We start from the raw sequence: 22,357 nt of genomic DNA, 5'->3' as shown, positions 1-22,357 counted from the left end.
TTACTCAATCGTTTTTGGTGATATAACTCATCATTTGCTGTGCTATTAAATCTAACACATTTCTACTGTTGTTTTTATTAACATGTACTTATTTATTTATTTTGTTTAAGTTTAGTTCATGTATTCAGTACTTTTTCATCAAAATTGTGGAACTTAAAATCTATTCAATTATATTATGTGTAACTTTGTTGCCACAATTTTTTGGAGTAACAATTGGTCAAAATGTTTACAGTGTACAAGAGCACCCTAGGCCGAAGGTCGATTTTGCGATCGTATCATCTGATGTGAGGTTGCATGTTCTGGACACGTGGGTGAAGAGAGGAGAAGCGCTATCAACTGATTACCATCTGGTAGTGAGTTGGATCAGATGGTGGGGGAGAACTTTGAACAGACCTGGTAACCCCAAAGTGGGTGGGGGGGGGGGGGGGGACTGGGAACATCTGCAGGAGTCCACTGTCCAAGAGATCTTCAACTCACAACTCTGATGGAGCTTTTCTAGCATCCCTGTGGAGGTTGAACCAGAATAGGCAATGTTCATAGCTTCCATTGCTGAAGCTGCAGCAGGGAGCTGTGGTCTGAAGGTCTTAGGTGCCTCAAGGGGTGGCAACCCTCGAACATCATGGTGGACATCAGTGGTCAGGGAAGCCGTCCGAATGAAAGAGTCTTTCCAGGATATGTTATGCCTGAGGCAGTTGCAAGGTACCGACAGGCCCGAAGGGTGGCAGTCTCTGTTGTGAGGGAGGCAAAGGAGCAAGTTTAGGAGTATTCATGGAGATGGACTTTCAGTCAGCACCAAGGTGCTTCTGGCAGACTGTGAGGCACCTCAGGAGAGGAAAATGAAGAACCATCCAAGCTGTCTACAGTAAGGATGGGACTCTGTTGACCTCAACTGAGCAACTCCTGCCACAGAATGAAGCACCCTCTATAGTAGGGGCAGAGCAGAAAGCTGATGGGGGATCATCATCAATTTCCCTGGTGAAAGTCACTGAGATAGTCAAACAACTCCACAGTGGCAAAGCCCCGGGGGTTGATGAGATCTGTCCAGAAAGGCTGAAGGCTCTGGGTGTGGAGGGACTGTCTTGGATGGGATGTCTTTTCAACATTGCTCTGAGGTCTGGGACAGTGCCTAAGGAGTGGCAAACTGGGGTGGTGCTCCCCATATTTTAAAAAGGGGACAAGAGAGCAAACCCTGCCAATGACAGGGGCATCACACTACTCAGTCTCCCTGATAAAGTCTACTCCAGTGTGCTGAAAAGGAGGGTTCGGCCGATAGTCAAACCTCGGGTTGAAGGGGAACAATGCAAGTTCTGTCCTGGTCGTGGAACAATCGACCAGCTCTTCACTCTCACAAGGATTCTGGAGAGGGCCTGGGAGTATGCCCATCCAGTCTACATGTGTTTTGTGGACTTGGAGAAGGCATATGATCGGGTACCCTGGGAGATGCTGTGGGAGTTGCTGCAGGAGTATAAAATGAAGAGATCCCTTCTCAGGGCCATTCATTCTCAGTATTCACAAAGCGAGAGCTGTGTTCGGGTTTTCGGCAGTAAGTCAGACTTGTTTCCGATGGGGGTTGGCCTCCACCAGGGCTGCGCCTTGTCACCAATCCTGTCTTTGATATTCATGGACAGGATATTGAGGTGTAGTCGGGGGGAGGAAGGTTTTCAGTTTGGTGGGGTTAGGTTCTCATCACTGCTCTTTGCAGATGATGTGATCCTGTTGGTTTCATTGGCCTGTGACCGCCAACAATCACTGGGTCGGTTTGCAGCCAAGTGTGAAGCAGCCGGGATGAAAATCAACACCTCTAAATAGGAGGCTATGGTTCTCAGCAGGAAACCGATGGATTGCCTACTTCAGGTTGGGAATGTGTTCTTGCCCCAAGTGAAGGAGTTCAAGTACCTCAGGTCTTGTTCACGAGTGAGGGGACAATGAAGCGTGACATTGGACGGAGAATCGGCATGGCAGGGACTATATTGCATTCTCTCTACTGCACTGATGTGACAAAAAGAGAGCTGAGCCAAAAGGGGAAGCTCTCGATCTACTGGTCAATTTTCGTTCCTACTCTTACCTATGGTCATGAAGGTTGGGTCATGACTGAAAGAAGTAGATCGCTGGTACAAGCAACTGAAATAGGTTTCCTCAGCAGGATGGCTGGTATCTCCCTTAGAGATAGGGTGAGAAGCTTGGTCTTCTGTGAGGGGCTCGGAGTAGAGCCGCTGCTCCCTTGCATTGAAAGGTCCCAGCTGTGTTGTGTGTGTGTGTCTGTCAGTCATGTCTTTGCTTTATGTTTGTGTGTTTGTATTTGGTCTTTTTCTGTGTCTATGCTTATGTGGTATCTTCTGCCCGCGTCCCTTTTTGTATTCAGTGTCTGTCCTCCCTTGTCAGTCATCCTTGTGGGTCCCCCTTGTGGTTTGTCCTTTGGCTATGTCCTGGGTCTGTCTGTCCTGTGTTTTTGTCTTCAGTCCTCTGTCTTTGTTGTCCTTGGGTTCCCCCTGTCTAGAGTTTATCTTGTATTTGCATTTCTGGTCATTACATTTCTTATGTGTTCTTAGGTTTTTCATGTTACACTCTGTTCAGTTTTGAGTTTCATGCGTGTTTATGACCTGAGCTCAAACACGGTGGTGCAGGCAATAGAATGCAGGTACTCTGGCTATGTGTGTAGGCTAACACTTACCGCTATGACCTCTCCCATTTGTCTTGTCTTCCCTTCTCCACTGGGAACCAAAAAAACCCAGCAGTTTTCACGGCTGCTTCAGTGATTGCAGCCAAAAACAAAACAATACACCATTTTTCCATTAGAAGTGATGCTGTCTGTGGGGAAAGACTAATCTCCAGGTGGAGTGTGGGCATGTCAGCACAAACCATTAGGTGTATGGAGATTTCAGCGGAAACCATTTTAAGCCAGCACATTTTCAACCAGTATGTCTTAAACCGGAACGTGTGCTAGGTGGTGGTGCATATGCTTTTAAGTTTACTGAGCAGGGCCAAATGGTTTGTGCTGAAACTCCCACACTCCACCCGGGGATTAGTCTCTCCCGTGTTAGTGCAGGCTGTCCTCAGATGTGGTCAAATCCTGCGATATCACGCAGGGGTTCAAACAGGACTGCGCTGCCCTATTAAGTTTTATTTCCTCTTACCTTCTGATGTCTGTTTAGTTTTTAGTTTTTTAGTTTATCACATGTCTCTTTTGTTCCTGTCCTCCCTGATTTCATGCACCTGTTGTTCATTAGTTCATTTTGCTTTTAAGCCACACCTTTTTCCCGTGTTTGGTTTACTGTTTGTTTAATGTTGGTCTCACCTGCTGTTGCTCATTGTAAGTACCTCGCGTTTATAGTCTCCCACTGTTTGTTCATCCGTTGTTAGTTTTGCTTATCCCTTTGTTCTTCCTGTTGGACACCACCCTGTATTTTTATTTGGACTTTGTTGTATTCCTATCCTGGCACATTGCTGGATTGTTTGTTCACAAGTGGATTATTAAATCACTGTGGTTTTGCAACTAACTTCTTGTCTCTGTGCTGCCTGCATATTGGGGTTCCATTTGACCTTGCTAAACGTACCACAGCTGAGGTGGTTCGGGCGTCTGGTAAAGATGCCCCCTGGGTGCTTCCCTAGGAAGGTGTTCCAGGCACGTCCATCTGAGAGGAGATGCTGGGGAAGACCGAGGACTAGGTAGAGAGATTATACTGCCACACTAGCCTGGGAATGCTTCGGTATCCCCCAGGCAGAGGTGGTTAATGTGGCCTGGGAAAGGGAAGTTTGAGGTCCCCTGCTGGAGCTGTTGCCCCCGTGACCCGATCGGATAAGTGGTGGAAGATGATAGATGGATAAGACAGATAGACAGATGAAAGACAGACAGAAAAACAAATAATATTGCCACCAAGTTTGAAGGAAATCTGTCCAGGTATTTTAGAGTTATCTTGTCCAAACACACACACACACACACACACACACACACACACACACACACACACACACACACACACACACACACACACACACACACACACACACACACACACACACACACACACGTGCCAGTGAAAACAATACCCTGCTATCAAAACAAAAGTTGATGCCCTATATTCCCAACTGCTTCTGAGGTTTATCATTTTTAATGTCACACCTGCTTCAGAAGAAAGAGGTTATGCTTTTGCAAACACCGGTTAATTGAGGTTAATGGTGAATGAGGTTAATGGTGAATGGGGTGGGGGGCATTCACCATCCTTCCCCCTTCTCTGTCTCATTCCTTGTTGATTCTTTCCTGCACATTTTAACTGGTTGGATTGTTGGCCGGTCTGAATACACTGCCGCCTGTCTTTAACAGTCTCTCTTGCTTTTTTATTTTTATTTATTTTTTTAGCCATCCTGAGACACAGTGACCCACTTCCAGTTCCTTCCTCTCCCTCAGTAGAGAATTGTGTGCAAATGTTTAAGGTTTTTGTTTTTGCTGCCGTCTTACTCCAGAGGCCATCTGTCCTTCCTTCTCTCTTGCTCTCGCTCCTCCTTTATCTCTCTCTCTCTCTCTCTGCGTTCTGGTGTGGGAGTGGGAGTGGATAGGGATCTCTGCCACAAGTCATTACCAGGGGACCTCTGGCACTCAGCTGTACCCCTCCTCTGCATGCAAGGAATGTCAGCTAAACGCACGCCAGCCTTAATGAAAGAAGACCCTCATTTCACATGCAGACGGGAGAACTTTATCAAACTTTTGATCGACAGCGGGGTGTTAACAACGAGCACCAACTTCCAAAAAAATGAGGATTTTCCCGAGTTTTTACAAGTCCATCCAGAGAAAATTGATGGTCAGGAGGTTTTTATGAGAGCTTTCTGTTTTTTAGGTGTGCACAGCTGCACTTTGCGGTGATGGAAATATTCACTGGCACGCAGAGTTCTGGCCGTATGACACACCGTCATTAAATGTGCACGCACGCCATGAGGCCTCCTGTGTTAGGCTGTTACCTGCTCTATGCAAAACAAAATACCAACGCTAATTTTCTTCCGTTCTGTATTTTTTTCACTGTTGTTTCTTTTACCCCTCCTTCCCATCCTGCCGCTCCTCCCTCTTGTTTTTCCCCCTCGATCCCTCTGCTTTTCTCGATGGCTTGGTCTGGCAGGGCCGCGGGTTCAAAGACGTGCAAGCACCAGAATGTAGGTCAGCCATCGGTGCTGAGTTACCGATTAGAAACAGCTGTGCTTCGCTTCTATTCCAGGGTAGCGCTGCAGCAACTTTACTGTTAAACGCCCCCCTGCTCAGAAAAACCTGCACTTCGCTCCGCTTTCCTCCCTGTAAAAAAAGACGGGGCGAGCATGAGCGCTTTTGTTTGCAGTGAGCTCTTATGATTCCTGCATGGCTTTGTTCAATTTTAATGCAAACAAGAGCTTTTTGTGAGTCATCACTGATGATTATCTCGCTGCATGAATGTACCGGAATAAAAGCGTGGGTCTTTTTTTTTTTTTGGTTCCTTTTTTGGTTCCTGGATTCAGCAAAACTGATCAGATTCAAAATACAGTATGTGTTGATAGGTCATTCACCAGAAGTGCTTCGGGTGTCGACATCAACCTTTTGTCCAGCATTCGAATAGTCAGTATGTTCAGCACAACCAGTACTGTAGTATGTACTAGAAGTAAAGGAGCGAGTTGTTGGGACTCAATTCATAAATACTACACTGTTGCCATCTTGTCTGTACTTTGACCCGGATATTTACAGATGACACACATGCACGTACCCATGTATGCTGCAAAAATGTCTATGATGAAGTGGTATAGAGGCTTTGCATGTGACGTGCACGTGCCGGCCACATGCAGGGCGGTGTCACGAGCAGCCGCCGCTATTTTGAAGGTCAAGTTGAGCCGGTCACAATCAGTGTTGCCACAGTTACCTTGAAAAAGTAACCCCATTACCAATTACTGGTTACTCCTTGAAAAAGTAACTTTGTCACTTTACTTATTAGTCAATTTTAAAAGTAACTAAGTTAGATTACTAGTTACTTTACTTTCAGTAGCTGCCGACAACACTCAACACCACCTCAAAATGTAAATGATAGCAAGATTTTCACTTTATAGTCAACATTTCTTGACTTCAATGAACATAAATAGTTGTTTTATAAAAAAAAATACAATAAAGACGTCTTTCTTGACCTCATATTTAACTGTTGACAGCACTGTAATGATAAAACTTGCAATTTCTGACCTACATTGTTTATAAATGTAACTATTAAATTCTTTCTACCATTTTTTTAACATTTAAATTCTCTCTAAACATTTTAGTTGTTGAAATTAATATTATTATAAGTAGTATTAGTAGTAATAGTAGCAAAAAAAGGCTTCAAAAGTGGACCTTTAATCTAGGGGTCTTGTATGTGTGTGTGTGGGGGGGGGGGGCTGCCCCATTTCATGCCCCCTTTCCATCTGGATTCGCCCCTGCTTTGGCATTTGAGCACGATAAATGGATAACGCTTATTTATGCAGAAAACATAACCAGATTGACAGGTAAGAAAGTTTTTTCAGAGTTTTTTACATCATGTCATCCTCAGAAAGAGAGTTTAGATGCATTTGGATGGAAAAAAGTGTTTTAACGCGTCGCAGATCAGCTGTTTTTAGCAAGGACACACAGAGCGACTCAGAGTTTTAAATAATGGGAAAAAAGCGTAAAATGTCTTTGTAAAGCTCAGTGCAGGTGCGCTGTCATCACTGCGCTATGAGACATGATGACTGTTTTTCAACTCGGAGCTGCTGCAACTCGCTGACAGTGGGCAATGTAGGCAATTGCGCTGAACCCCGACCCCCTGCTCACCAACCAAGTTTAATGCTGTGATCAGTCCGCAATGAAATAATAGTAGTAATGCACAGTGACTTGGAGAAGTAATTTTAATCTGATTACTGATTTAGAAAGATTAACGCATTGGATTACTCATTACTGAAAAAAGTGGTCAGATTAGAGTACCAGCATCATTGCACACAGGGTAAGAAGCAAACAAAGTATCAAAAGTAAAAGTCAGAAAGACAGTTTGCAAATATAAATATAAATACTGGTTTATTGGCTACTACTGTTCCTCTTATTCCCAACCTCTGTCTTCCTGTTACGCCTCCTCTCACTGAGTATATATTCAGCACTTGGGTGTAATTACCTATTGCTGCCTATGGGTACGCCACTAGTCAGGAGCCTGTGTGTGTCTTCAAACACTCAGAGGCCACTCCCCAAAAACACAGACAGAACAACACAAGTGAACATTTGTCACTTTTGTGTTCAGAAAGAGAGAAAAGCAATTAAAGAGTTAGAGGTGTTGTGTTGACTGTTCACACTCCAGATCATCCCTCCCTCCACTGCAAGCTCAGCACCAGATATGAGCCAAACCCTGTACACTGCAGCTGTGGGCGCAAAATGCCAAACAGACAAAGTAGTGCACAAACATTTCAGCAATGCATGTGTTACATTCAAATATGACAAACCGGTAGGTTGTAGGTTATGTGATCTGCAATATTTGTCTGTCGCTCAGAATATTCTCTGCTGAACGCTGTGGATAAAGATCTGGATCTGTTACAGTGAAACATATAGTCAGGTCAGACAGTATTTTGGGCAGAGACCCTTTAAAAAATAATAACTATTGCCTGTGTACAACACAGTAGACTTGAAATGAGACCTATATAGGTTTATGCCAATCTCTAGCGGCCATTCAAGGAACTGCAATATCTGGCACTTCTATATTGGCTTCATTTTTCATCACTGGGGGTTGGGGGCTTGTTATTTACAGGAGGATATTTGTTGTTGTTCTATGAATTTGTGAGGTTTGCCAGCTGCTATTGTCACGGATGTGGTCGTCAAGTAACCTCCCGTTCACACATCCCTGCTGTTTGAGTTTTTGTGGCACCGTCGACACACATCTATCAGATTTTTGGCAACATAATGAATAAAATGAGGCTGAAAATAAAAGATGTGTCGTCTTCTCAACAACATGGCTGAATGCAGAAGCCCCATGTGATGATGTTTTAACACTGTTCACGAGGACATATTACACATCAACGTTCAACCGACAAATTCTGAAAGCCTTTTTTAGTCTTGCAAACTGTAACTCTAACTGCATCAACAAACAAACTGCATCATCTGGCTGCTAAACACACTGTATTAAAACATGCTAATCTTTGACCGCAAAGAGCAAAAATGTAGTTAAGTGAGTGAGTGAGACGTAGTCACTTACTCCCCAGAGCAAGCTAGGCTGATGCCTTCTGGACAACGGCTGCTGAATTTTCACATCTGTTAAAGAAAATCTGTTGTGGGTATGCTTGTCTGTGCACTTAGGTGTTATTTTGTGCTGTATTCTGTTAATATTGTTATTTTCTGTATATGTTCAATTATTACCGTTCTTTCTCTTTTAGTGTTTTTCTTGTATAGACACCTTTACAGTGTTAAATTTCGCACATAATCATGTTCTCGCTGGGGAGGCCGAGATTTCGTTGTCAGTGTAAACAAGCGTTTGTGGCAACTTCTTTGCAACATTGCATCGTTATGGAGGTGAGTCCAACCAAAATATGTATTTAGGTGTTTAACTAAGATAATCATGAGTCTTTAATGTGAGTTTTATTTAAAAAAAAAAAAAAAGGTGTGTTGCTGTTAGGGTTGCGTGTCAGGAACTGTTTTTTTCGGGTATCCTTAAGAAATTATTCGATCCATCAACATCAATAGCCTTTTTGCTTAACGATTCCCTTATCAGTGCTTCAGAGTGGCTGTTGTGAAAGTGTCGTGACACGGACCCACAACAGGGGGCGTTAATGAACGGACAATGGATAAGCCAAAAGTAACAATTTAATGTTGTGAATCGCACAACGACGTACAGACAATAACAATACGGTGGACTGTCAATCATACACCAGGTGACGTGTGGGCAGGCTCCACGATAGAAGACGCCTGGCGAGAGAAGAGCCGGATCCCCACACAGCTTTCACCACCAACGGAGCTGAAGAACACCGGAGCCGCCAAGCCCTGCGCCCCAGGTGGCCATGTCTTCAGCAGTCAGACCCGGTACTGCTGGCAGAGAACAGAGACAGTCCTGATGAGTGTGAGTTCGCACAATCAGTAATCCCACAGTCAGTATTTAGTTAGGAGGGAGCACCTCCACCTCCAATCACACACTCGTGCAGCTCCTGTCTAACCACTTATCTGGTTGCAGTGTGAAGCGAAGCCGTCGCTGATCACACTTTACGCCAATCCCACAGATAAGGAAACGCCACAGGAAAACGGCTGCAAAGAAGTTCAGATTATTACTCAATGTTTTAAGTCAGTAGAGAAAATTACCTGAATGGTAGCTGATTTCTCGGCGGGGAGGTGGAGTTGCAGTCCGGCCTTTATGGTGGTGGTGATGAGTAGTGGATGAGTGACAGCTGGTACGGATGATGTGTGACAGCTGTCACTCCTGGTTGCTCCGACGCCCTCTCGTGCTTGAAGCCCGCACTTCAAGCAGGGCGCCATCTTGTGGTGGTGGGCCAGCAGTACCTCCTCTTCGGCGGTCCACACAACAGTGGCTGTTGTTTTTGGGGGGTGTTTGTCAGGAAAATGATCATTTCTCTACATTGGTTGCAGACCATTTCTGCAGCGCGGCTTTGCTTTGAACCTTGAACCAATGAAGCAGTGCTTCGATCTTCGATCTGCTGCTTCGTTGGTTCTTTGTTTTATTTTGCTTTATCTTAATTTTTCACCGCTAAAACCCTAAAGAGCATATGTCTATGAATAATATTTACCTTTTTTATGTTAAACTGACCTGTTATGGTATTCTGAAACAGTTGATAGATGTATTTTATAAATTAAGCCTCTGGGGTCCGAGGGCATTTTTTTGGACAGTTTTGGACCTGGCATAAATGTTTTATTATTGCTGTTAACAGCTCTCCCTGCATCCCACAATCAAGTTTTGTATCTCTTTTTTTTTCAGGACAACCTGTGCTTTCAAAATATATATGCTTTTGTTGTGTTTTATAAGTGTAATAAAGGTTTACAATCAAAAATAAGGAAGGAAAAGTAAAGCGGAAAATAATTTCCCACACACATTTATTCAAAACACACAGCAAACTATAATAAACAACTGTTTTGACACTTTATAAAGGTAATTTGAGGTCTTGTTTGAAAGACTGTACAACAAAAAGGTACAAACAATAAACACAAATGCACATTTTGAACAATATATACAAAATGGTCTATGTGTTTTTTTTTTGTCTTCATGGTAAAAGCAACAGAGTTTTCCAGTAACATTCACATGCAAACTAGTGGAGCAATCCTGATAGTTACACACTCTTTGTTTGAGCACGTCAGATTGTCATCAGAGGCTCTCCGTCTGCTCCTGCTTTCAGTGATCGCTGTGTGTAATGGTGCAGGGCACATTTGGAGCCCAATAGGATGTGCTCATTGGAGCACCCAGGGTGCTATTCAAACAGGCCAACTAGTAACATATCACTCCTGAAAACGATCTTTGGCTTTTCACGTGAGGTGAATCTGCCCTACGATTGGATTTTGGAAAACCATGTAACAGTGAACCAATTCCGATTGGATACTCACATTGCGCATGTCATCACACAGCTTCTACGAGGAGTACAAAGATGGCCGTTGGCTGGTTCGAACGTTCGCGGAGTTAACTTTTCAGCAAAAAAAAAAAGAGTAAGTTTCTATCTCATATCACTAAAAAGTTATTTATAATTTAGTAAAGCTTGGTCTTAGCCGTCGTATATGATGGCGTCGGCCCCAGAGGGTTAAAAACGGGACCAATGCTAACACATTAGCATGTCTATATTTTCAAAGTTAAATTTAGCATTAAGATGAGTCATTATCAAGCCTCCCTCCCCAGCGCGCAAAGGATTCTGGGATACTTTAAAACCGTGAATAGGTTCATTTATACTTGTCTGATCTGGGTCCCCCGTGTTCCACCCCTGCATACTCACCTGTCTGTCTTGTTATGTCTTCCTGTTGCACTCCTTCTCGTGTTTGAGTCCCACTTTGCTCTTCATTAGTCTTCATTAGTTCTTATAATCTTTTCTGATCACCTCCTGCTGTCATTACGTTAGTTTTCTCACTCTGGCACCTTATTTACTCTGAGTTTTGTGTTGGTGTTATTACTTCCCTTATTGCTGTTTGTAAAAATTATGTTTATTATGTTCTACTCACATGCAGTTGTCTGTTTAGTTTCTGTTCACCTTTTGTATATTGTCACTTGACCTTTGACTTTTCATACACCAGTCCCCATTCTGTTCAGTAGGTTCCTCTACATGCTCTTCCTCCATCCCCTAATTAGACACATCTGTTGCTTATTAGTGTGTTTGTATTTAAGTCCTCACCTGTAGATTCACTGGGTTGTGAGTATTGTTTGCCAGTTGCTTTATTGATCTCTGTTTCTCAGTTAAATTATGTTTTTGCTCCAGAATTCTCTGTGTTTGGACTCAGTTCTCTCTGCCCTGTTATTGTCACCGTTTGGATGGTTTAGTACTTTGAGACTTGTGTGGATAATAAATCACCTCAACTTTTTGCACCTACCTCCTGTGTTTGGCTGCTTGCATTATTGGGGGTCTCAATTTTGACTGTGTTTGAACATACATACATAACAAAAACTCTCTTAATAGTGCAGCAGATAACTGAAACAATCCTTTAAATGGTGATTCAAGCATCAAATTTGGCACAAATACTCCTGAGACGTTACTCTTTAAAAAAAAAAAAAAAAAACGACTGGCCACTTGAATTTTCAATAGGCAGTCAGGTTGGGGTCAACTGAAGAATTGCGCAGGGGTCAAAATTTAAAAATGCTCCAATCAAATTGAGACCCACACCACATTATTTATCTGATGATAAAGATTCCAGAAAGGTATAGTTTGGACTATCTATGACTGAAAGTTATGTTATCCCATAAACAGCAAAAATGGTAACAAAGGTCAATTTCAGTTTGTACAGGGGTCAAAAAAAGTTGCTCCAATTTTGTTAAAAAAATGATGCGTATTATTGGTTGCGCTAATACTAGGATTAATAAATGGAACAGGTTTGAATGTACTGAATGTTTGGTCTCCAAAGTAAAGGTCAAACAAGGTCAACGTCCATTGGATTCTATGACATGTGACATATGTTACCCCGTAACATGACAACTAAGCATGACACATGGTCCAAACTATTCCTTTTTAAAACCCTGTTAACTAATAATTTGCATCACTTTTTCCCAAAATTGAAGCAACTTTAACTTTTGAACCTTGTACAAACTGACCTTTGTCACCGTTCTTGCTGATTTTACCTCATAACTCCATAAAATTCAGCCACAGATTGTCCAAACTATACCTTTTTTGGAATCTTTATGCTCAGGCAAATAATGTGGTATAGTTTTCAATATGATTGGAGCATTGTGGACAGTCTAAGGCACACCTGTGCACTAATCATGGTGTCTAATCAGCATCTTGGTATGGCACACCTGTGAGGTGGGATGGATTATCTCAGCAAAGGAGAAGTGCTCACTATCACAGATTTAGACTGGTTTGTGAACAATATTTGAGGGAAATGGTGATATTGTGTATGTGGAAAAAGTTTTAGATCTTTGAGTTCATCTCATACAAAATGGGAGCAAAACCAAAAGTGTTGCGTTTATATTTTTGTTGAGTGTATTTACATTACAGGTTGTAATTAGAAAAAATATCGCAATGCTAAAATACCCTCGGTCGTATGAGCATAAAAATAGGAAACAAAAAATAGGAAACTTTTGACCTCTGAAAATAGGTCAAGGTTAGCCATCTTTGAACTTGTTCAAGGTCTGTGTCCCAAGAATGTTCCCTGTGAATTTGAAGACTCTGGCAGTAAGAAGACTAGACTTATGCTGAGCACAGACAGATGGACAGAAGGCCTTCACAACACTCGATGGCCATATTTTGTCCTTGAGTAAAAATGGGGAAAACACAACTGGGGCAAATGCATTTGCATGGGAGTGTATAAAACACTCAACAGTAGTGCTGTGTCTTCTGAAGCCTTATTTACTTTCTTGTGCTATTGGTCTCAGGCTGCAGACATTACAATCATTGGTGATATCTTATTATGTCCACCAATCATCTGCATTCTTTTATTTATTTATTTGTATGTCTGTCTGTTAGCAGGATTAGGTCAAAACTACTTCACGGATTTTGAGAAGATTTTCACCACAGATAGATATTAGGGCATGGAAGACTCCACTGTATTTTGGAGGTGATCTGGATCCAGATTGGTCAATCAATCAATCAATCAATTTTTTTATATAGCGCCAAATCACAACAAACAGCTGCCCCAAGGCGCTTTATATTGTAAGGCAAGGCCATACAATAATTATGTAAAACCCCAACGGTCAAAACGACCCCCTGTGAGCAAGCACTTGGCTACAGTGGGAAGGAAAAACTCCCTTTTAACAGGAAGAAACCTCCAGCAGAACCAGGCTCAGGGAGGGGCAGTCTTCTGCTGGGACTGGTTGGGGCTGAGGGAGAGAACCAGGAAAAGACATGCTGTGGAGGGGAGCAGAGATCGATCACTAATGATTAAATGCAGAGTGGTGCATACAGAGCAAAAAGAGAAAGAAACAGTGCATCATGGGAACCCCCCAGCAGTCTACGTCTATAGCAGCATAACTAAGGGATGGTTCAGGGTCACCTGATCCAGCCCTAACTATAAGCTTTAGCAAAAAGGAAAGTTTTAAGCCTAATCTTAAAAGTAGAGAGGGTGTCTGTCTCCCTGATCTGAATTGGGAGCTGGTTCCACAGGAGAGGAGCCTGAAAGCTGAAGGCTCTGCCTCCCATTCTACTCTTACAAACCCTAGGAACTACAAGTAAGCCTGCAGTCTGAGAGCGAAGCGCTCTATTGGGGTGATATGGTACTACGAGGTCCCTAAGATAAGATGGGACCTGATTATTCAAAACCTTATAAGTAAGAAGAAGAATTTTAAATTCTATTCTAGAATTAAAAGGAAGCCAATGAAGAGAGGCCAATATGGGTGAGATATGCTCTCTCCTTCTAGTCCCCGTCAGTACTCTAGCTGCAGCATTTTGAATTAACTGAAGGCTTTTTAGGGAACTTTTAGGACAACCTGATAATAATGAATTACAATAGTCCAACCTAGAGGAAATAAATGCATGAATTAGTTTTTCAGCATCACTCTGAGACAAGACCTTTCTGATTATAGAGATATTGCGTAAATGCAAAAAAGCAGTCCTACATATTTGTTTAATATGCGCTTTGAATGACATATCCTGATCAAAAATGACTCCAAGATTTCTCACAGTATTACTAGAGGTCAGGGTAATGCCATCCAGAGTAAGGATCTGGTTAGACACCATGTTTCTAAGATTTGTGGGGCCAAGTACAATAACTTCAGTTTTATCTGAGTTTAAAAGCAGGAAATTAGAGGTCATCCATGTCTTTATGTCTGTAAGACAATCCTGCAGTTTAGCTAATTGGTGTGTGTCCTCTGGCTTCATGGATAGATAAAGCTGGGTATCATCTGCGTAACAATGAAAATTTAAGCAATACCGTCTAATAATACTGCCTAAGGGAAGCATGTATAAAGTGAATAAAATTGGTCCTAGCACAGAACCTTGTGGAACTCCATAATTAACTTTAGTCTGTGAAGAAGATTCCCCATTTACATGAACAAATTGTAATCTATTAGACAAATATGATTCAAACCACCGCAGCGCAGTGCCTTTAATACCTATGGCATGCTCTAATCTCTGTAATAAAATTTTATGGTCAACAGTATCAAAAGCAGCACTGAGGTCTAACAGAACAAGCACAGAGATGAGTCCACTGTCCGAGGCCATAAGAAGATCATTTGTAACCTTCACTAATGCTGTTTCTGTACTATGATGAATTCTAAAACCTGACTGAAACTCTTCAAATAGACCATTCCTCTGCAGATGATCAGTTAGCTGTTTTACAACTACCCTTTCAAGAATTTTTGAGAGAAAAGGAAGGTTGGAGATTGGCCTATAATTAGCTAAGATAGCTGGGTCAAGTGATGGCTTTTTAAGTAATGGTTTAATTACTGCCACCTTAAAAGCCTGTGGTACATAGCCAACTAACAAAGATAGATTGATCATATTTAAGATCGAAGCATTAAATAATGGTAGGCTTCCTTGAGCAGCCTGGTAGGAATGGGGTCTAATAAACATGTTGATGGTTTGGATGAAGTAACTAATGAAAATAACTCAGACAGAACAATCGGAGAGAAAGAGTCTAACCAAATACTGGCATCACTGAAAGCAGCCAAAGATAACGATACGTCTTTGGGATGGTTATGAGTAATTTTTTCTCTAATAGTTAAAATTTTGTTAGCAAAGAAAGTCATGAAGTCATTACTAGTTAAAGTTAATGGAATACTCAGCTCAATAGAGCTCTGACTCTTTGTCAGCCTGGCTACAGTGCTGAAAAGAAACCTGGGGTTGTTCTTATTTTCTTCAATTAGTGATGAGTAGAAAGATGTCCTAGCTTTATGGAGGGCTTTTTTATAGAGCAACAGACTCTTTTTCCAGGCTAAGTGAAGATCTTCTAAATTAGTGAGACGCCATTTCCTCTCCAACTTACGGGTTATCTGCTTTAAGCTACGAGTTTGTGAGTTATACCACAAACTCTTAAAGCCCAAAACAAATGAACCCTTCTTCAGAAATTATCGGTGGCTTGCAAACCAACACACAGCACTACCGCCACCAACTGTTTAAGCGTGGAACTGAAATGAACTGAATGAATGGACTACGAGTTTGTGAGTTATACCACGGAGTCAGACACTTCTGATTTAAAGCTCTCTTTTTCAGAGGAGCTACAGCATCCAAAGTTGTTTTCAATGAGGATGTAAAACTATTGACGAGATACTCTATCTCCCTTACAGAGTTTAGGTAGCTACTCTGCACTGTGTTGGTATATGGCATTAGATAACATAAAGAAGGAATCATATCCTTAAACCTAGTTACAGCGCTTTCTGAAAGACTTCTAGTGTAATGAAACTTATTCCCCACTGCTGGGTAGTCCATCAGAGTAAATGTAAATGTTATTAAGAAATGATCAGACAGAAGGGAGTTTTCAGGGAATACTGTTAAGTCTTCTATTTCCATACCATAAGTCAGAACAAGATCTAAGATATGATTAAAGTGGTGGGTGGACTCATTTACTTTTTGAGCAAAGCCAATAGAGTCTAATAATAGATTAAATGCAGTGTTGAGGCTGTCATTCTCAGCATCTGTGTGGATGTTAAAATCGCCCACTATAATTATCTTATCTGAGCTAAGCACTAAGTCAGACAAAAGGTCTGAAAATTCACAGAGAAACTCACAGTAACGACCAGGTGGACGATAGATAATAACAAATAAAACTGGTTTTTGGGACTTCCAATTTGGATGGACAAGACTAAGAGTCAAGCTTTCAAATGAATTAAAGCGCTGTCTGGGTTTTTGATTAATTAATAAGCTGGAATGGAAGATTGCTGCTAATCCTCCGCCCCGGCCCATGCTACGAGCATTCTGACAGTTAGTGTGACTCGGGGGTGTTGACTCATTTAAACTAACATATTGATCCTGCTGTAACCAGGTTTCTGTTAGGCAGAATAAATCAATATGTTGATCAATTATTATATCATTACCAACAGGGACTTAGAAGAGAGAGACCTAATGTTTAATAGACCACATTTAACTGTTTTAGTCTGTGGTGCAGTTGAAGGTGCTATATTATTTTTTCTTTTTGAATTTTTATGCTTAAATAGATTTTTGCTGGTTATTGGTGGTCTGGGAGCAGGCACTGTCTCTACTGGGATGGGGTAATGAGGGGATGGCAGGGGGAGAGAAGCTGCAGAGAGGTGTGTAAGACTACAACTCTGCTTCCTGGTCCCAACCCTGGATAGTCACGGTTTGGAGGATTTAAGAAAATTGGCCAGATTTCTAGAAGTGAGAGCTGCTCCATCCAAAGTGGGATGGATGCCGTCTCTCCTAACAAGACCAGGTTTTCCCCAGAAGCTTTGCCAATTATCTATGAAGCCCACCTCATTTTTTTGGACACCACTCAGACAGCCAGCAATTCAAGGAGAACATGCGGCTAAACATGTCACTCCCGGTCCGATTGGGCAGGGGCCCAGAGAAAACTACAGAGTCCGACATTGTTTTTGCAAAGTTACACACCGATTTAATGTTAATTTTAGTGACCTCCGATTGGCGTAACCGGGTGTCATTACTGCCGACGTGAATTACAATCTTACCAAATTTACGCTTAGCCTTAGCCAGCAGTTTCAAATTTCCTTCAATGTCGCCTGCTCTGGCCCCCGGAAGACAATTGACTATGGTTGCTGGTGTCGCTAACTTCACATTTCTCAAAACAGAGTCGCCAATAACCAGAGTTTGATCCTCGGCGGGTGTGTCGTCGAGTGGGGAAAAACGGTTAGAGATGTGAACGGGTTGGCGGTGTACACGGGGCTTCTGTTTAGGGCTACGCTTCCTCCTCACAGTCACCCAGTCAGCCTGCTTCCCGGCTGCTCTGGATCTGCCAGGGGGGAACTAACGGCGGCTAAGCTACCTTGGTCCGCACCGACTACAGGGGCCTGGCTAGCTGTAGAATTTTCCACGGTGCGGAGCCGAGTCTCCAATTCGCCCAGCCTGGCCTCCAAAGCTACGAATAAGCTACACTTATTACAAGTACCGTTACTGCTAAAGGAGGCCGAGGAATAACTAAACATTTCACACCCAGAGCAGAAAAGTGCGGGAGAGACAGGAGAAGCCGCCATGCTAAATCGGCTAAGAGCTACTAGCTACGCTAAGCTAGCGGATTCCTAAAAACACGCAAAGTGAATAATGTGTAAATAATTTAGAGGTGATTCAGCAGAAGGAGTGCTTTAGTTAAGGCACGTAAAGATTACACTGGGAAACAAATCGTAATCTAGATAACTAGATCAATCTAACTGCGCAGATTAAACAGCTAACAGATACAGAAAAACACCGCTGTGCTCCGGAACAGGAAGTGATACAATACCGCAGTGAGAGCCAACCACGTAGAAATCGCTGATTGCTCTTGTCATCTACTATTGTAACTGTAAATCTATTATTACCAACATCATTATTGTTATTATAGTGCAGGTAGCTCTGTGGGTTAAGGAGTTGGATTACCAACACATAAACCTGGGGCTCAACTTCTGTCCTTGTCCATGAACAACAGACAGGTCTTGGCTGGGGAAGTAATCAGCATCAGACTCGCGTCCCTTCCAGGGAGTCACAGACTCTTATCCACTTCATGCTTCAGAATTCAGGGATAAACACTGACACCGGTGGGCATCAGGACATACACAGGACTTGGTAGTAGTAGTATTCAACATGAAGGCAGAAGAGGGCAATGGCAGGCGGCCTACGTAAACGTTGCAGTTTATGGATGTGGAACCTGTATGTCTCACCCACAAAGTGCCACAGTGGATGACCAAGATCTAAGTGTGTGAGCGAGCTCCTGGCAAGTGATAGTTTTCCTGAAACAAATCCATGTCAATGGCCTTGCATCTTCACTCACTCTCTCCATGTCACCTTCTGACCTCTCCAGTCAAATAATCAAATGTGGGAGCTGTGGTAGATGACTCCAGGTCAAAAAGTGCTACAGAGGTAGCTGAAGAAGAAGCAAGTGAAGTGATTAATTTCCAATTTACCTAAAAACATTTGCATTATTTTGTTTATTGATGTATGTTCCCAATTAAACTGTAGCATGGTATAAGCAATACCATGTAGTCATCTCATACAAATGTTGTACTAACAATATTATCTATGAGTCAACCAGAGAACTCCACAAACACTTTGAAATGTTACTGCAAAAATAAAGTTTGACACTGAAAGGAAGATTTGCAGGCTGACTGCACAACTGTGTGGGTGGACAATCATGTTTTTTATATCTGTGACATTTCGATGGATAGAGAGCGGAGACAAGCCCACGGTCTGAGGTTTGATTCTGAGAGACATCAAAGGTTTCAGTTCAGGACTGAAATGAGTTTCAGGTTCAGAGGTTTTGTTATGTGGCACATCATCACAACACCTTGTCTTAAAATACTCAGCAATACCAGTAGGCATGGAGACTGCAAAGCCTACATCAGTCTGACATTTCCCCCCAGTGCCCTTGACCTTCACCACATTTATTGACCTCTGGCTGACCTTGCCAGGGCAGTTTTCAAACCTACCTAAATGTGTGCCACATTTGATCCAAATCAGATTAAAAATCAAGCTCCTTGACTTTGATCTTTGCCCAAATAAAATTTTTAATGCCAATTTCATACCAAGTTTGGTAGAAATCAGGAAAACGAACTGGGAAGAGTCGGGCAACAACAGATGTGCACCTTATCCTCAATCTAACCTAATCATTGGAGTCAGTAAACTTGACCCCAGTGATTGAGCTTTGGCAAATTTGAAATTGCTGGGCAATTCCAAACCCAGACTATATATTTGTGAAACATTTGGTGCAAAGTGAAGTGACCAACTTAAATTTTGGCCTTTGACTACAATGACCTTGAACCAAATGAATAATCTTTGGCAAATTACCCGGGCAATTCCAAATGACCAGACATATGTATGCCAATTCTGGTGCAAATTCAAGCGAAAAACTTAAATTATGACCTCATTGACCTTGACTCCACTCATTGACATTTTGATAAATTTAGTATTGTTTGACCACAGTCCACCTTCATATGGATGGTGACACCTTCAAGGATGTCCACCATGTTTGGTGTGGTGTCGGGGGATGGTCTAGTGGTTAAGCGTTGGACTTGAGACCAGAGGGTCCTCGATTCAAATCCCAGCTTGAAAATCACTGAGGGGCCTTGGGCAAGGTCCTTAATCCCCTAGTTGCTCCCGGTGTGTAGTGAGCATCTTGTATGGCAGTACCCTCACATCGGGGTGAATGTGAGGCATTATTTGTAAAGCGCTTTGAGCGTCTGATGCAAATGCAAAAGCGTTATATAAATGCAGTCCATTTACCATTTAACCCTTATAATTTTGACCGTTGATCCAATGACCCTAACCTTGACCAAAACAAACCCTTTGAGGGCCATCTGATGTTGACTGTCATCCACGTGTCAAGTCTGGTGGAAATCAGTTAAATGACCTGGGAGCAAACAGACAGATAAACCAAATTTTCACCTTTAACCACAATGACCTTGAAATTTGTTTAAAAAAAAAAAAAAGTTTGGTTGAAATTGGCCCAAGTATCCTGGGGGATTATTGGAACCAACAAGCCCGTACACAAACGTATCAATGTGCTTACAGGCAGAGATAAATTAGCTTCTGCTCTACAAAAAGAAATGTGAAGCAGACAAAACAAAATAGAAAAAAAATCATATTTTGCATCATGCAATTATGCAATCCAGTTTATTCTTACTGTACAGTGTTGAAATGTCAGCAGTCTTATGCATGCGTAGTGTACAGTTGATGTCCAGACAGCATGTGTCATGCCTGTTGTGCACACACCTTCTTGCCCCACCTATTAAGAATATTTTTAAACAGTTAATTCTTTGGTTGGTACGTCACCACGCCTGACACACAGGATGCGTCTGAAAACACAGTGGGGGAGGGTTTGCTGATGGGAATCATCGTTTCTGTGACTAAGATGTTACGTCTGCGTCTATCCTGCAACTATGAGGTCTATTGCATCAACTTGATCAGATGACACTGAGGCGTGCACGCTTCCAGTTGCACGTTGCCACATACTGATGGTGGTGACATCTTATTGCCACACCAACCTCCACACTGGCTATTTCAAACTTTTCACAGTGATTTTAAATTTTTCACACGGCTTGCTTGCCAACACCAAAAACAAAGTGCCCCGTCACCCCTACCATGTAACTTTACACATACGATGGCCCATGCACACGCATCCTTGAAACTACAAAAAGCACAGACAGACATGCTGCGCAACATCTGGAAGTACTAAATGTGTTGAAACAAGACCGTTTAGCCATTCTCATTGGTTGAGAGGTGGTCACATGGCTGGTCATAAACAATGATAAAGGCCAGCTCAAGGTTGAAGATACCATGACAGCAGCTCTGCTGGTGGTAAGCTCCACCCATGTGCACTTTTCTCCAAGACATTTTCCACCACAGAACAGAGCTGTTCCAGGTCTGGACAGATCATAACAAATTAGAATATTTAAAGTCTGATAATGTTTGAATGCCATGCAGGCCCGTGGGGCCCATCATCTTTAGCCACTTTGACTTTGTGCTGTCTTATCGCCCTGGTTCCAAGAATGCAAAATCAGACTCATTTTCTCGATCATTCGATCCAGATAATCTCACCAATGAGCTAAAAAACCATTCTGCCAGCTTTTATCCCTGTTCTCACCTGGAATATTGAAGTCAAAGTCAAGTCCCCACCTTCTGATTGTCCTCAGGGGAAACTGTTTGTGGTGGACTCATTAAGGGGTGGAGGTTATTGCATGGGCTCATACCAACAAACCTTTGTGTGATCTGAGTATCAACAAAACATTGTTTGTAGCACACAATGGTTTCATTGCCAGGTCTGTTAAAAGATGTCAGAGAATTTGTGAACACATGTCAGGTATATGCTATGTTTAAATCATCTAATTGGAACCTACAGGGTAAATTATCACCATGGTCTGTACCCAAGCAACCATGGACCCATATAGCCATAGATTTTGTCACCAGACTCCTGAATTCTTATGGCAACACAGTCACTGTGACTGTAGTGGACAGATTTTCTACGATTTCACATTTTATTCCTTTGCCAAAGCTTCTCTCAGCCAAAGAAACGGCAGAGGCAGCTAACACTTCTGTTTTCAGGTACCACGGTTTCCCTCTGGACATTGTGTCTGACTGGGACCTGCAATTTGTGTCCCAGTTCTGGTCAGTGTATTGCAGACTCCTGGGAGCTACTGTCAGCCTGTCCTCTGGCTATCACATCCAGTCAGTCAGAACGCATCAACCAGGAGTTTTAAGAGACTCCGCATAAGTCTCACATCCTGGTCGGAACATCTAATGTCAAGCTGAAACTCCCCAGGGCCATGTGCGTCCACCTTACGTTCCACATCAGTCATGTCAAGTCAGCGAAGTCCAGCCACGCTGATGGTGCTCCTTTAGTTGGGTGGGGGACTTGTTTTTATATGTCTCTGTATAATACTCAACCTCGGATGCTGTGGTGTCGGACTTGGCCTTGGCTTCTGAGACTCAGAACTCAGACTTGGCCTTGGCCTCAGGGGAGGTGGACTCAACTACAACACTGCTACTACAAATTCTATTTAAGTATCAGAGGGGAGCTGGAGCCTATCCCAGCAGTCATTGGGTGAGAGGCAGGGTACACCATGGACGGGACACCAGTCTATCACAGGGCCACAGACAGACAGACAGACACAATGACACCTATGGTCAAATTAAAGTTTTC

General features: G+C 42.6%; 1 long non-coding RNA gene across 1 annotated transcript; it reads left to right on the top strand.

Moving 5' to 3' along the window:
• The first annotated feature begins 682 nt into the window (after positions 1-682).
• Positions 683-21,596, top strand: LOC117526523. Its single transcript, XR_004565318.1, has 4 exons — positions 683-762; positions 16,030-16,032; positions 18,969-18,976; positions 21,587-21,596. It is a non-coding gene; the product is annotated as an uncharacterized LOC117526523 (long non-coding RNA).
• Positions 21,597-22,357: the final 761 nt, after the last annotated feature.

This window comes from Thalassophryne amazonica, chromosome 15 (genome assembly GCF_902500255.1).
Source record: "Thalassophryne amazonica chromosome 15, fThaAma1.1, whole genome shotgun sequence".
NCBI lineage: Eukaryota > Metazoa > Chordata > Actinopteri > Batrachoidiformes > Batrachoididae > Thalassophryne > Thalassophryne amazonica.
The sequence above is the reverse complement of the archived record's forward strand: the minus strand, read 5'-3'. Positions and strand labels throughout refer to the sequence as shown.